The sequence below is a fragment of the Lissotriton vulgaris genome, chromosome 2_1 (genome assembly GCF_964263255.1).
Source record: "Lissotriton vulgaris chromosome 2_1, aLisVul1.2, whole genome shotgun sequence".
NCBI lineage: Eukaryota > Metazoa > Chordata > Amphibia > Caudata > Salamandridae > Lissotriton > Lissotriton vulgaris.
In genome coordinates this window covers 420,435,106-420,449,861 of record NC_141687.1, presented here as the reverse complement: position 1 = coordinate 420,449,861, position 14,756 = coordinate 420,435,106, and the positions used below count along the sequence as shown (strand labels likewise).

The 14,756-nt window shown below is 47.6% G+C and overlaps 1 protein-coding gene across 4 annotated transcripts in view; it reads left to right on the top strand.

The window, feature by feature from the left end:
* Window positions 1–14,756, top strand: part of CMKLR2 (chemerin chemokine-like receptor 2) — a 127,818-nt gene that overhangs the window by 105,414 nt on the left and 7,648 nt on the right. The window contains exon 1 of one of the 4 annotated variants that reach the window (XM_086955315.1): window positions 10,916–11,022. The exons of the other annotated variants lie outside the window; for them this stretch is intronic. The gene's annotated coding sequence lies outside the window, so the exon portion shown is untranslated. Of the gene's footprint in view, window positions 1–10,915; window positions 11,023–14,756 lie in introns of those variants that run through there. 4 annotated transcript variants of the gene reach the window in all.

Here is a 14,756-nt window from a genome sequence, read left to right as displayed (position 1 = left end):
AGTCAAGAGAGCCTTCCCACTGTTGAGGTAGAATAGGGCTAGTGTTTAAACTACTGTTCTGAAGTCGTAGGGTTGTTGCAGGTTAGGAAGGTTTCACTGCGCGGAGAAGAGTCCGATGCCTTCATGTAATCTTAGCCTTCTATTGCATCGGCGCCTTGGATAAAATGTTGGCATCCATATGGAAGCCATGGCATGTTGCACTACCAAATCAATATTGGAATATTTTGTATAGTTTTGTCTTTACTAGCTGTTCTAGCATCCAATGTTGTCTGTTGATGGTGACAAGTAGAATTCTGTCTTGGTGGAATTCAGGTTAAGGTAGTATTTGGACATCTAGACTTGGAAGGTGCAGGGCAGTCTTTTAGTTGATCAACATCTTGGCCTGAGGAGACTTTGAAGAATAGCTGCATATTGGTGGATTCTGATATTTATTTGTTTCAGCTAAAATAGCTCAAAGGGTTTGGTGTACATGTTGAAAATTAGTGTTGAAAGGATGAAACATTGGGGGATGCTACTAGTAATGGGGATGGAGTCTGACAGGGATCTGCCCATCTGAACCAGATTGACTGTATTCCTTTGAATTCAAAATATTATCGATACCGTAAGCGTGAAAGGGTATACTCAGACGTGAGTCCCTTGCTCATTGCACCATCAGGATTCAAGCAAGCCGGGCCGAAGACGGCTGTAATGCCAGAAACCAGCCCCCGGAAGCTTTTTTCCTTCCCAGTGAAAGAATTGGCTTGGTAGTTTGGTCTGCCCTGTTCCCATGATGCACTGGGCCAGGGACAGACTAATTTGCATATAGCCAGGTTCTGAGCTGGGATGGTGCAGTGAGCTAAAAATGGTGTTGGATCAAGCCCTGATCTCTTGACTGGGTGAGAGTATTCTGCTTAATTAAGAAACTCTGTCCATCACCACCCCCTGTTGTTTAATTATTTTGTCCACCATAAGCGTGGAAGGGTATACTCAGACGTGAGTCCCTTGCTCATTGCACCATCAGGATTCAAGCAAGCCGGGCCGAAGACGGCTGTAATGCCAGAAACAGGCCCCCGGAAGCTTGTTTCCTTCCCAGTGAAAGAATTGGCTTGGTAGTTTGGTCTGCCCTGTTCCCATGATGCACTGGGCCAGGGACAGACTAATTTGCATATAGCCAGGTTCTGAGCTGGGATGGTGCAGTGAGCTAAAAAACGGTGTTCAAGCCCTGATCTCTTGACTGGGTGAGAGTATTCTGCTTAATTCAGAAACTGTGTCCATCACCACCCCCTGTTGTTTAATTATTTTGTCCACCATAAGCGTGGAAGGGTATACTCAGACGTGAGTCCCTTGCTCATTGCACCATCAGGATTCAAGCAGGCCGAAGACGGCTGTAATGCCAGAAACCGGTCCCCGGAAGCTTGTTTCCTTCCCAGTGAAAGAATTGGCTTGGTAGTTTGGTCTGCCCTGTTCCCATGATGCACTGGGCCAGGGACAGACTAATTTGCATATAGCCAGGTTCTGAGCTGGGATGGTGCAGTGAGCTAAAAAACGGTGTTGGATCAAGCCCTGATCTCTTGACTGGGTGAGAGTATTCTGCTTAATTCAGAAACTCTGTCCATCACCACCCCCTGTTGTTTAATTATTTTGTCCACCATAAGCGTGGAATGGTATACTCAGACGTGAGTCCCTTGCTCATTGCACCATCAGGATTCAAGCAAGCCGGGCCGAAGACGGCTGTAATGCCAGAAACCGGTCCCCGGAAGCTTGTTTCCTTCCCAGTGAAAGAATTGGCTTGGTAGTTTGGTCTGCCCTGTTCCCATGATGCACTGGGCCAGGGACAGACTAATTTGCATATAGCCAGGTTCTGAGCTGGGATGGTACAGTGAGCTAAAAAACAGTGTTGGATCAAGCCCTGATCTCTTGACTGGGTGAGAGTATTCTGCTTAATTCAGAAACTCTGTCCATCACCACCCCCTGTTGTTTAATTATTTTGTCCACCATAAGCGTGGAAGGGTATACTCAGACGTGAGTCCCTTGCTCATTGCACCATCAGGATTCAAGCATGCCGGGCCGAAGACGGCTGTAATGCCAGAAACCGGTCCCCGGAAGCTTGTTTCCTTCCCAGTGAAAGAATTGGCTTTGTAGTTTTGTCTGCCCTGTTCCCATGATGCACTGGGCCAGGGACAGACTAATTTCCATATAGCCAGGTTCTGAGCTGGGATGGTGCAGTGAGCTAAAAAACGGTGTTGGATCAAGCCCTGATCTCTTGACTGGGTGAGAGTATTCTGCTTAATTCAGAAACTCTGTCCATCACCACCCCCTGTTGTTTAATTAGTCTGTTGATGGTGACAAGTAGGAATTCTGTCTTGGTGGAATTCAGGTTAAGGTAGTATTTGGACATCTAGACTTGGAAGGTGCAGGGCAGTCTTTTAGTTGATCAACATCCTGGCCTGAGGAGACTTTGAAGAATAGCTGCATATTGGTGGATTCTGATATTTATTTGTTTCAGCTAAAATAGCTCAAAGGGTTTGGTGTACATGTTGAAAATTAGTGTTGAAAGGATGAAACATTGGGGGATGCTACTAGTAATGGGGATGGAGTCTGACAGGGAACCAGATTGACTGTATTCCTTTGAATTCAAAATATTATCGTGGGGGATCATCTAACCCCATTCAACATACAAGCATTCTTCTAGGGCTACTAGTCAATTGTGCTGAGTGTTATAGAAATGTCAAGATAATAAAGCCATCATTAACCACTTAGATCATTTGCTTTTCTGTGCTGCATTGTGGCTGGAATGTTGGCTAGTAGTTCCGGTGGAGGGTGTGCTCTTGTGCTTACTTATGATGCTCCTTTGTGATGGTCTTCTCAGTGATCTTTCCCAAGAAAGATAGGACATAATTGATCCATAGTTTACAAGGTCCTCAGATCTAGCTTAGGTTTTTCCGGAGTTGTCAAATCTCTCCAGTTTTGAGGGTATCATAAATGGTACCTTGTCTGAAGAAAATATGAACTAAGTCAAATTGTGAAGGCTTCCGTGGATATCTCTTTCACTGTAAAAACTAGGATGGCATGCTTTAGATCAGGGGGTAGTTGGTTTCATTATCTATTCAAGCTAATGAATCCCACCAGTGGGAATCAGTGGTGTAACACAAAAATGATGGGGACTGCCTGCAGAATGTGATGAGGGGCCTCCAAGTCTCCCATATCTCACGGATGTTCATTGTCCTTGGGCTGAATGGTGCCACCTTGAAGGGGTGTTGGCTTCCTGCAGTGCTGGGCTCCCCTCTGCTCCACAGGGGCTGCAGGGTCTGTGTTACACGCCTGCCGTGCATCAGAAATGTTAGATGGGTTATAGAGACATCTCAGACTCAATTTCACACTTAGGGCCTGATGTATCAAGCAATGTTGTGGTCGCAAAGGTCAAATTTGAGCCTTTGTGACTGTAAAATTGCTTAATTTAAATCTACCAAACCCATAATTTGATTTACAGAATCAGTATTTGGAAGGGGATATAAAGGATGTCGCTTCCAAATACAGATTCTTTAGCTTATGTATTAATGATTGGCAACCAAAATCGAGTAGCTAAACATTCATATTTTACTACCAAATCAAAAGTGGTGGTAAGCATTCGCAAACTGGAAGAGGTCCCAAAGGGGCACCTTCTCCTGTGTGAATGTAAACAGAAACATTTCTTACAAGCAGGCCTGCTTGCAACCACTGCCTGCTTGTAATTTTTTTAATAAAAGTATTACTTTTTTTTAATGCAGTCCGTTTTCTTTTTAGGAAAACAGACTTTATTTTTTTAAAGTTTGCTTTATTTAAAAGCAATCACAGACATAGTCGCTTACTCACCCCCAGCAGGCCACCATGCCTGTGACTTTAATCAGTCATAGATTGATCAAAATACCAATGCATTCGGTAGAAGTCGGTGTGCAAATTGCACCCAATTCTATCGAATGCATTTTAGTAGAATCCTATTAAAAAACTGCAAATCATTATTTGATGTAATTTACGATTTCTTAATGGGAATCTTAACAAATCAGGTCCTCAGTCTCTCTGAAGAGCAGGAACTAGTGCAAGTTTTTGATCAGTTGTACTGATGATGTTATAAAAAGTGATGTCATCGATATTATCATTTGAGGTGTCATTAGTATTGTCCTGTGTGAAGTCATTAGCAGTGCAATGTGAACCAAATTATGGTTCGAATAGTGGACAATAACGGGTTAATTTCAGGACTTTAAGATTTTGCTTTTAACTGTGGTTTTTCACTGAATATATTTAGAAAGAGAACATATGCTCATATGAACAGTGCAAATATAAAATATATGGGTAACATGAAAAATGGGGATATTTTTCATCAAGCGGTTCTGAGTGACATTACATATACAATAAGAGCAAAGCTGGAGTTGTTTATGATCCCACAATCCAAGTTATTCACTTTTTACACATATATAATTGTATGTTAAGCATGACTCCCAAAATCAACTGATCTATAGGGGCACAGGAGTAATATGAGAGCCATATGGCCTTGTCACTCTGTCACAATAGAAATACATATAAAAAAATCTAACCTCCGGCCATCTGACCCCGTCACCCTCTGTACCTTCCCTCTTCCACCCTGCCAGAGCTGTGCCCTCTGCTCTTCTTAGAACCCTGTCGGAGCAGCTGGGAATTCTTCTATGATGGAGCAACACTAATAAACAATATTTGTTTCCCACTTATGCTCATCATTGCAGTGAATAACCATATTTAGAATCTGGCTACTTCTGTGTGTTTCACATGCAGGTAACACACTGAGGGCTAGATGTAGGTAGAATAGATTTACCGATTTTTAATTACCGAATGTTACCGATTCGGTAATTAGAAATCGGTAAATCTAAGGGGTGGGTATGTAGGTATTCCAGATGTGCTGGAATACCGAATCGGAAGAATTCGGTATTTACCGATTCGGTAAATACTGAATCGGTAATGCCCATTCATTCCTATGGGCTTTGAAGCCCATAGGAATGAATGGGCATTACCGAATCGGTATTTACCGAATCGGTAAATACCGAATTTCACAAGGGTGCAGGGGGTGTCACTTTGACACCCTCTGGCACCCCAAAAATAGGCATGTGCGCCATGTGGCACACAGACATGCCCTAAGGGCATGTCTGTCTGTCACATGGCTAGGTGTGCATGCACACATGTGCATGCACACCTGAATTCGGTATTTTAACACCCAATTGGATTGGGTGGTAAAATACCGAATTTGTAGGGCCTTTGGGACTCAGAAGAGTCCCACCTACATCTGGGAATTACCGAATCGGTAAAAATACCGATTCGGTATTTTACAGATTCTGTAAATTTACTGATTCGGTAAATTTACAGAATCTGTAAAATCTGGCCCCCTACATCTCAAGATGCCAAATACCGGTCGGAAACGGACGAATTCGGCCGTGTTTGACCGGTATTTGCCATCTACATCGGGCCCGAGTCTCTTTTCTTGTACAGTCTCTCCTGCAGGCACTCGCCTTCACTTTCTGAGCCACTAGGCAGGTATTGAGATGCTTTGGCAGACCCTCAACGTCTACAGCAAGGTTCAGACTTCAGGTGAGGTACCCTCACCCTTGTGCGTTTGGCTGTCTTCCAGACATAAGTCCTAATTGCACAGTAGTCTTGAAGTACTCAGCAGTGCACTCCCTCCTTTGGGCAAGCAAAACTTGGAGCTGTAACAAAGCAGGGTGATTTTGTAATTGTAATTGTAATTTATATTTATATAGCGCATTATCACCAACGGTCTCTGAGCATTTGCTTTGGGAACCTGTCCTGGTTTTTCCCTGTGAGATAACCCGTACTGGGCACCCCCAAGGTGAAAGCCAGGCATCCCGCTGCGGGGGGCCATAGTAGAGATTAAGCAAGCTTTTGCCCGGAGTTGCAGAGTGTGAACCTGTGATTCGAGCAGGCACCAAAGCGAGAATTATCAAGTCCGTGGACATTTTGGGCTCAAGACCCTGCCGTGTCGGGAATTGAACCCTTGTCCCAGGTCTGACCTCTGCTTCATGGTCTGCCTCTTCTAACCATTGAGCCACACTTCTCCACCTTTAAACTCATTGTTGAGACACGGGTGTGTTTCCAATGGCGAAGGTTACAGACCTGGTTTTGGTTGGTTCTCTTTCAAAAAAAAATTCTGGCTGTAACCAGACACAGCCTTTGTGGGATGTGATATCTCTCACAGCAAGTAGACCTGGTGCTGGTTCCAAGCAGGGGTATCCAAAACAAGAGCACAGTGGAGCATGAGACCAAAAACACAGACAAAAAGGACGACCCTGCCTACAAACATCCTCACTTTGAACAACAGGAACTGCAGTAACACCTCCAGCCCAACCATCTATCAACAAGCATTAGAAATGCAATAGGTCTCGCAGCATTAGAGTTAGTGCTTTTAGAATTGTTAATGGGTTTTTTTGTAAATCTTTAGCATGAGGTTGAGGGTGAGTGAGGGTGAGGGGTTGAGGGTGTGTGAGGGTGAGGCTGAGGGGTTGAGGGTGAGGGTGAGTGAGGGTGAGTGAGGGGTTGAGGGTGAGGGGTTGAGGGTGAGTGAGGGTGAGGGGTTGAGGGTGGGTGAGGGGTTGAGGGTGAGGGGTTGAGGGTGAGTGAGGGTGAGGGTGAGTGAGGGTGAGTGAGGGTGAGGGTGAGTGAGGGTGAGGGTGAGTGAGGGTGAGTGGGGGTGAGTGTGGGTGAGTGTGGGTGAGTGTGGGTGAGGGTGAGGGATTGAGGGTGAGGGGTTGAGGGTGAGTGAGGGTGAGTGAGGGTGAGGGGTTGAGGGTGAGTGAGGGTGAGGGGTTGAGGGTGAATGAGGGTGAGGGAGGGTGAGGGGTTGAGGGTGAGGGGTTGAGGGTGAGTGGGGGTGAGTGAGGGTGAGGGGTTGAGGGTGAGTGAGGGTGAAGGTGAGTGAGGGTGAGGGTGAGTGAGGGTGGGTGAGTGTGAGTGAGGGTGAGTGTGGGTGAGTGTGGGTGAGTGTGGGTGAGTGAGGGTGAGGGATTGAGGGTGAGGGGTTGAGGGTGGGTGAGGGGTTGAGAGTGAGTGAGGGTGAGGGGTTGAGGGTGAGGGGTTGAGGGTGAGTGGGGGTGAGTGAGGGTGAGGGGTTGAGGGTGAGTGAGGGTGAGGGGTTGAGGGTGAGTGAGGATGAGGGGTTGAGGGTGGGTGAGGGTGAGTGTGAGTGAGGGTGAGTGAGGGTGAGTGTGAGTGAGGGTGAGTGAGGGTGAGTGAGGGTGAGGGTGAGTGAAGGTGGGTGAGGGTGAGGGGTTGAGGGTGAGTGAGGGTGAGGGGTTGAGGGTGAGTGAAGGTGAGGGTGAGGGTGAGTGAGGGTGAGGGGTTGAGGGTGAGTGAGGGTGAGTGAGGGTGAGGGGTTGAGGGTGAGTGAGGATGAGTGAGAGTGAGGGTGAGTGAGGGGTTGAGGGTGAGGGGTTGAGGGTGAGTGAGGGTGAGGGGTTGAGGGTGAGTGAGGGTGAGGTGTTGAGGGTGAGTGAGGGTGAGGTGTTGAGGGTGGGTGAGGGGTTGAGGGTGAGTGAGGGTGAGGGTAGGTGAGGGGTTGAGGGTGAGTGAGGGTGAGGGTGAGTGAGGGTGAGGGTGAGTGAGGGGGTGAGGGTGAGTGTGGGTGAGGGTGAGTGTGGGTGAGGGTGAGTGAGGGTGAGGGGTTGAGGGTGAGTGAGGGTGAGTGAGGGTGAGGGTGAGTGAGGGTGAGGGGTTGAGGGTGAGTGAGGGTGAGTGTGGGTGAGGGTGAGTGAGGGTGAGGGTGAGTGAGCTACATCTAATGACTTCAGAGGACTGCTTATAGACTGTTTAAATTACAACCACTGTCGATAGTAAGTACTATTGACCCTGATAACACCCTAATAGGATTCCTGCTTCCCTGCACGGGGGTCTCCTCTCTGCCTGCAGCTGAGGTCACATCCTGCCCTGCCCGCCGCTCCAGACATCCATACAACTCTGCCTCCTTTGTTGTGGTGCGAGCAGAGCAGGCGCGAGAGAGGCACGGAGAAACCCTGGCACTGCCAGCTGCAAGGGGCACGGGAGCAAGATCACACGGAGAGACGCAGCGGCGCCCGGGACTGAAGGGAACGGGTCCTTGTTGTTGAGCGGAAACCGAAAGAAGAGGTACCTCTGTCGGCCCCGCGGGCTGCAGAGCACCAAGAAAGGGTGGAGGGGGCAGGGGAGGAGGGGTCCGGGGAGGAGGGAAGGGCCAGAGGGACTTGATGGGAGTGGTGGGGGGGAGGGGGTGTGTTTGATTATCTTTTTATAAAATCTTGTATCGAACTTTGAGAGGAAAAAAATAGACTTGAAACTTGTTTAAATCAATAACCCCCTTTGCACGATTTCTAGTTTTGCACAACATTCTAAACATCTGTAAGGGCCTGGTCGGACCCGCCCTCGCCCCCCCTCCCTGTGCTCGAGACCTCGGCCTGTGCCATGGAAGGAGCAGGCGGGGGGAGGTCGGAATAACAAAAGCTCACACGACAGCGTTTAAAGAGAAAAATTCCACCAAGACCCCAAACCCCCAAGGACGCCACGAGCTGCTTTATGTTTAAAGAGAAAAAAGTGGAAGTATTTCGGGAATCCGAGCTGCTGCTGGCGCATCCTTGGACTGTGTGGTCCGGGGAGGAGGGAAGGGCCAGAGGGACTTGATGGGAGTGGTGGGGGGGAGGGGGAGGGTATAGAGAGGGAGAGGAGGAGAGACAGGACAGGGGCAAGCAGCAGAGACACGGCGACACGGCGGGTAAAATAAACAAACAAGCCTTTCACCGTAACACGGCGGGCAGGGGAGGGGGCGGAGAGGGGAGAGGTGCGACACGGCAGGCAGGCAGGGGAGGAGAGTAGGAGGAGGGGGGAGGAGAGTAGGGGAGGCACGGCCTAGCGGCAGGCAGGCAGGGGAGGAGAGGAGGAGGGGGGAGGAGAGTAGGGGAGGCACGGCCTAGCGGCCGTGCAATCAAGTAGTGAGGGGGCGGAGCTGGGGGAGGCTGTGAGAGAGAGTAGGCAAGGCAGGCGGCTGGGGGCATGTGCACGCGCATTTAAGCTCAATGCGCATGCGCATTGAGCTTAAATTTCTCGTGCACTGCAAGGAATCGCCACGATTCCTTGCAAGTTGGATAAAGAGTCGATGAGCCCCCATAGTCTCGCTTGCTCGATGCGCATGCGCATCGACAGGCGAGACCTAAAAAGCAGTTCTCAGGGAGAAATAATCAGCCGCCCGTTTCTAACAAGGCACTCTCTGATTTTCTAAACGCGACCCTTTTTCCATTCTTCTTCACTTCTGTGTCTGGATCGCCTGTTTCCAGCCGCAGGAATGCCGTCAATACACTTCCACTGCCTGTGGAAGATTGATCAACCCCCCCATTTGTTCCATCCTAAATTAGGAGTTATCCAAAATGGATCAAGATGCCCTCCGACTCTTACCACATACAGAGTCTCTCTACCAAGAGTGTCACTCATCTTTTACACTTACGTGCATCTGGCGTGCACACAGAATAGCAGCACAAGGTCTAGGGGTTTATATACAATGTAGAATTTTACAAGAGGGAGCAGTAGGCCGACTCTCTCCTGACACAGAGGAAAAAGTCTGATCATACTAAACATTGAGAAAAGCTCGTTATGTTCCCACCACCTCTTTGTGGATCACCCAGGACATGAACAGGGGACACTTTTGGCCCCCCCAGATCACAGACCAGGTTCCGGAACTAGCATTCCAAGGTACAAACGTAGGTCTCTGAATACACACGAGAAGTGTGACTTTGTCACTCTTTTTAAGTTGTTTGGAGAAAGAACGCTTCTTAACATCCTTTCCGTTTCTAAGTCAAGAGGAAAATGGTTTTCATGTTAATTCGGCTGCAACTGCCAATCAAGAGGAAATGCATAAAGAGGGGACAAATAGGAAACGCAGTTCTTGAATTCTGCATGAAACTGTAGACCTGTCTCCTCACTTAGCCCTGGCTCGGGCCCAGCCCATACAACTCCTGCTCCAGCGTAAGGATACCCTCCCCAGGGAGTCAGGTGCTATTCCAAAACACATAGCATAAAAAGTAGAGTTGCACTGTCACATGTGTTACACGCGCTTTGCACCCCCTGGCTGTGACCTTTGTACTCCAGTGTTATGAATTCTACAGCCAACTAGAACAGAACATTATCACCTCCTCTCCCTGGCGCTGGATATTATGGCTCTGGCTAGAGAGGAGGACAGGCTGTGGTATTGGCACTGTGCAAACTGTAATTGGGCCAATTCACGGTACCTTTTGTATACCTTCTCTTGCATCATTCACACTGACTATTAGTGATGAGTATTAGTATTGTCCATATAGTGTGCCCGTGCACGCCGTTAAAGCTCCGAGCATGGGACCCGTGTAAATCACACACCAGTTGCATATTATGCAAGTTATGACAGCAGCAATAGCTCGATGGGATGATGCTGCGCCGTGGGGACGGCGGGTGACTTATAAGAGCGCTTGTCTTCACTTATAAATTATTCTCAATTTCCTGATGACTATGACCCCTGAACGCAGAAGCCACGCGGTGACGCGACCTCCAATCCATCCTGCATTCCTCTCAGCTGATAGCGTGTTCCTGTTGATGTCTGCGGCGTCCTGTGATTCAGAGGGGTGGGACCTTGAATAAGATCCAGACATCCAGCACGCACAAATTTGGGTTTGTCGTTTGCCGTTCCACTGAGGAAAAACAAAACAACACAGCTGGCGCATGAGGAAACGGACCAAAAAAAACATCTGGAGCCGTGCACGCGGGCTCTGCCAGTTTCCGATGGGTGGATGGTGGAGCTGGCTCTATTTCGGTCTTAAAATAACTGAGCACCGAACAGTCAAAGACCATCATTCGTGAGCCGAGTCACCACTGCACATGGCGCTGCGTGACACGATTCTTGCACAACAGGAAAGGCACTGGTAAAGAATCGGGGGCCTGTGTGCACTGACTGGCAGATCTGTGTCCACCGCAAGTGAAAGTCAGTTTGCAGGCAGGATGGTAGCTCCAGGGCCGGCCGAACATCGGATTGACCAGGTCTGCGACCGGGGCGGAAAGAAAATGTTTGTGTTTATTGTTGGATGTTGCGGGCGGGCGGTCGGTCGGTGTGAGGAAGATTAGGGGAGAGCAGGGGATTGGTGGGGCGTTAACAATTACGCTGAAGTTTATTATGATTACAAATTATTTAACAGGATCAATTGAGACAAAGTAGGACAGACTAGCTCCTGTTTGTAAAACATTAAGTCAGGCAGCTTCTCCTGTGCCCCTCGAGAATATTGGCACCCCCAGTATGGGCCTAGCTGCCGTGCCCCTCGAGAATATTGGCACCCCCAGCCTGGGCCCAGCTCGCGCATGCCCAAGGCCCAAGGCTAGCCCACCCACCCTCCATCAGATACTAAACCTTTGCCCTAAAAGCAAAGCAGCATTAGTGATGGTATTATAGGAAGTCACATCACATGACATCTTACACCAGTGGTGTCACAGGAAGTGATGTGACCAGTCTTTAACTCAAGCTGCAAAACAGGAATATCAGTAGTGATCGGCAACACTCAAGGAAGAGATATCAGTTAAATTAACAAAAAATTCCCATGATGACATTCACAAATACAAATACATCATGATGTCAGTAAATAAGACACAGTATCATAATTGTTGCTATATAAGAAATTATAAACTTATCATGCTAACCTTTATTCATGACTGGTGTGTTGAGCAAATTTATAATTCTATGATTTCCCCCCTATCAATTTCCCTGGCACTAAATTCACCAAAATTAATACATGAGACCCTAGAAGCCAGTTCTGATTAACTGCTTTTCATTAGAACCCACTAACTAAAGTATGACAATAGTATTTTTTTCTTAATATGTTAACACAATTTACAAAAACGTAAGCAATATTTGGTTGGTGTTGCTATCCAGACATATTGTAAAGTTTCTTTTGGCTGTTTATTAGAAAATGGTTTGAAGCTGTAAGTACTACAGGCCTTTGATTTTCCTTTTCTTTTCAATACGACTAGTCACTAGAATGTTGCTGCTCTCCTTAGCCTCTCCCCTCTCTCTTTTTCTTGTCAAAGATTGGACACAGTGAATGTCTTTCAATGTCCTTCTTGATTGTCCAAAGAAAGGGCAACTCCTCTTAATAGCCATTGTACTCCCCCACACACCACCCCCGCACAGTCACTAGACCCACCCACCACCGCGAAAGGATATTGCAGAACAGATCAAGAAAATTAGCAGCACACTATTGCATTTTTAACCGCATTTTTGAGGGACTTTCTTTTGATGATATTTATCATTATGCATAGTTTTGTTTCAGATTTTAAGCTTAAACTGTGAGTCATCGTCAGAGTGAGTGCTTTTCTCTCATAAAAGTCATACATAAATGTTCACTCTAAAATAAAAAGAATAGTTTATACATAGCGGATGTGACAATCTCAAAGTCTGCAAGGTAAGCAACTTTCTTTCAAGAAATTGCTTTAGATGCTTTTGCATGGATCATGCAGTTCCTTGTTTCTCTTATTTCCTTTTGTTTATGAGGTATCTCCTACAGTATTTAGTAAAAAATAAAAAAATACATACAGGGTACTGGGGTTACCATTAGCATATTGAACTGCAATAGCAACAGTTGTTAAAAATCCTTCAGTGTTTGCTCTCCTTTAAGTTGCATTCGGTTTCCCTCAAACGGGAGGTGAAAAAAGGCAATGTAGAAGTCATGTATTATATATTTTCTCCAATCAGCTATACATTTAGCAACAAGAATTATTTTAAAACATTCTTTATCCAAGTCCAGTGCTCCGGGTTTCAATTCTGCCTGACAGGGTGATATGACAAAGGTAAAACACAACACCCTTTGAGGAGCGTCCATTCTTTATCTGCACACCATATTCTAGCCAGGTCTTGCTGCAATATGAGGCACGTAATATGAAGGGACTTAATGTTTTATTTTATCTGTGCAGTTTGTCCTGGCCAATGAGGTATGCGATGAAGAAATAATGACAGGCCTGGATTTCTCGTTCTCTCCCTAGCAATTGCTCCAGCAGTGAGGATAAACAGGCGTAGGTTCCCTCTGCTGCTGTCTACAATAACTTGCCGGTGGCTTTGCGAGCCTACAAGGGCAACTATAGCCGTGGTTGCCTTGCAAAACTTAGGCAGTAAGAGCCAGACAGCAGTGTGTTTGAACCATAGTGTAAACAGCTAAGAACCAGGCAACACGTAGAAAAGAAAGCACGGTAGCACACAGCGCAGTAAAAGAAAACAAGTACGGCAAGAGGCAACACTTCGGGGCATATTCTCAAGGACTCGTCGCTGGGTCATCGGCACTTTAGTGCAGCAAAAGTGGTGAAAGAACCATCGCCCCATTCTCAAGCAGGTGCAAACTGCCCATAGCGGCAGTAATCCTGCAATAGCACCCACAAAAAGCATTGCCACGGATGATAGCGACAACCAACGCTAATGATATGCAGAGTATGCGTTCTCGTGCAAAAAACCACAAAAACACCACTTCGCGACATTCCCAATGGCCATACAGATTTGCGATACAATCCAAAAACAGAAGATAAGGCGCGGTAGTAGCATGGTTTTAACACCTGCCTTTCACTGGTGTTAAACAGGACGACTACCTGCAGGCCATACATAGGCCTACACTCTCATGGCCCACCACCAACAGCGACCAACATCACAGTGTCCTAGTCAGGCTTGTGGAGATGCGCAGACAGGCATGGCAATGGTGTGTTTTAGGAGTGCAAGTGATGCAACCACACAGCGCACACAAGTAAATAGGCTTGGGGGGCGTGAGGATCAGCTGTGAGGCAACGTAACACACAGTGATGCCGCTCATATGCCACATGCAAGACATGTCAAAAATGTATGACAAAGTCGCACACACCCCAAACCCCACCCTCAACAAGCCACTTCACATTTCATGAATGCAAGCAGATTCCAAACTTACACTAGGGATGAAAGCTCCTTTGTTTGAACCATCAGGTGGGAGCCCATCTGCACCTCTGACCTCGGAATAACATGTGCCTGGCACCCCCTGACTGATACCATTGCGGATGATGCCGACTCCCACACTACGCACAGCCCAACAAAAGTACAACGTATCCACACCCCACAGACAGAAGTCGTTGCTCAAAGTTATCTTGCATGGAATGGTATTCACACTTACGCCACACACTATTTCAGGCATACAACCATTGCACACTAAAACAACTCATTGATCCGAGCTGTGGCATTTCATCTACAGACCAGGCACAGGACAGACCAGTGCCGCATCAACCAGAACCACTGACGCAATGGCAGAACATCCCGGATACATGCACAACCACTGTCACATGGAACTGTACTGTGCACGTATGCTGCATTTACTGGGGGCACTGCCATTGGCTGTGATGCGTATTAGTTACCGGCTAAGCTTCCGCCTTGCCAACGTCACCTGCGTTCAGCCTGTGTTGCATTGTCGCTCCTGCATATTCGAGTGGTGCATGGATGTCTGCCTATCCAACAGGATGGTAGATGAACTAGATTTTGACATGTGTGTGCGCCCCCTTTTGGCACACGACCAGGAGTGTCACAGTGATACCTGTTCATGGGATGCCCTGATACTTGGCATACATGCTGGCAGCCGGACCCGGGAGATTGCACAAATCCCTGTGTGAAGTGACCACATTGAACCGCTCCCCTTTTGGGCTGTAGTGCAGGGTGGTGAAAGGGGATGGACGCAGCACATCTGTCCGGCCCCGCTGATGTATGGGCTTGCCGTCCTGTTTGA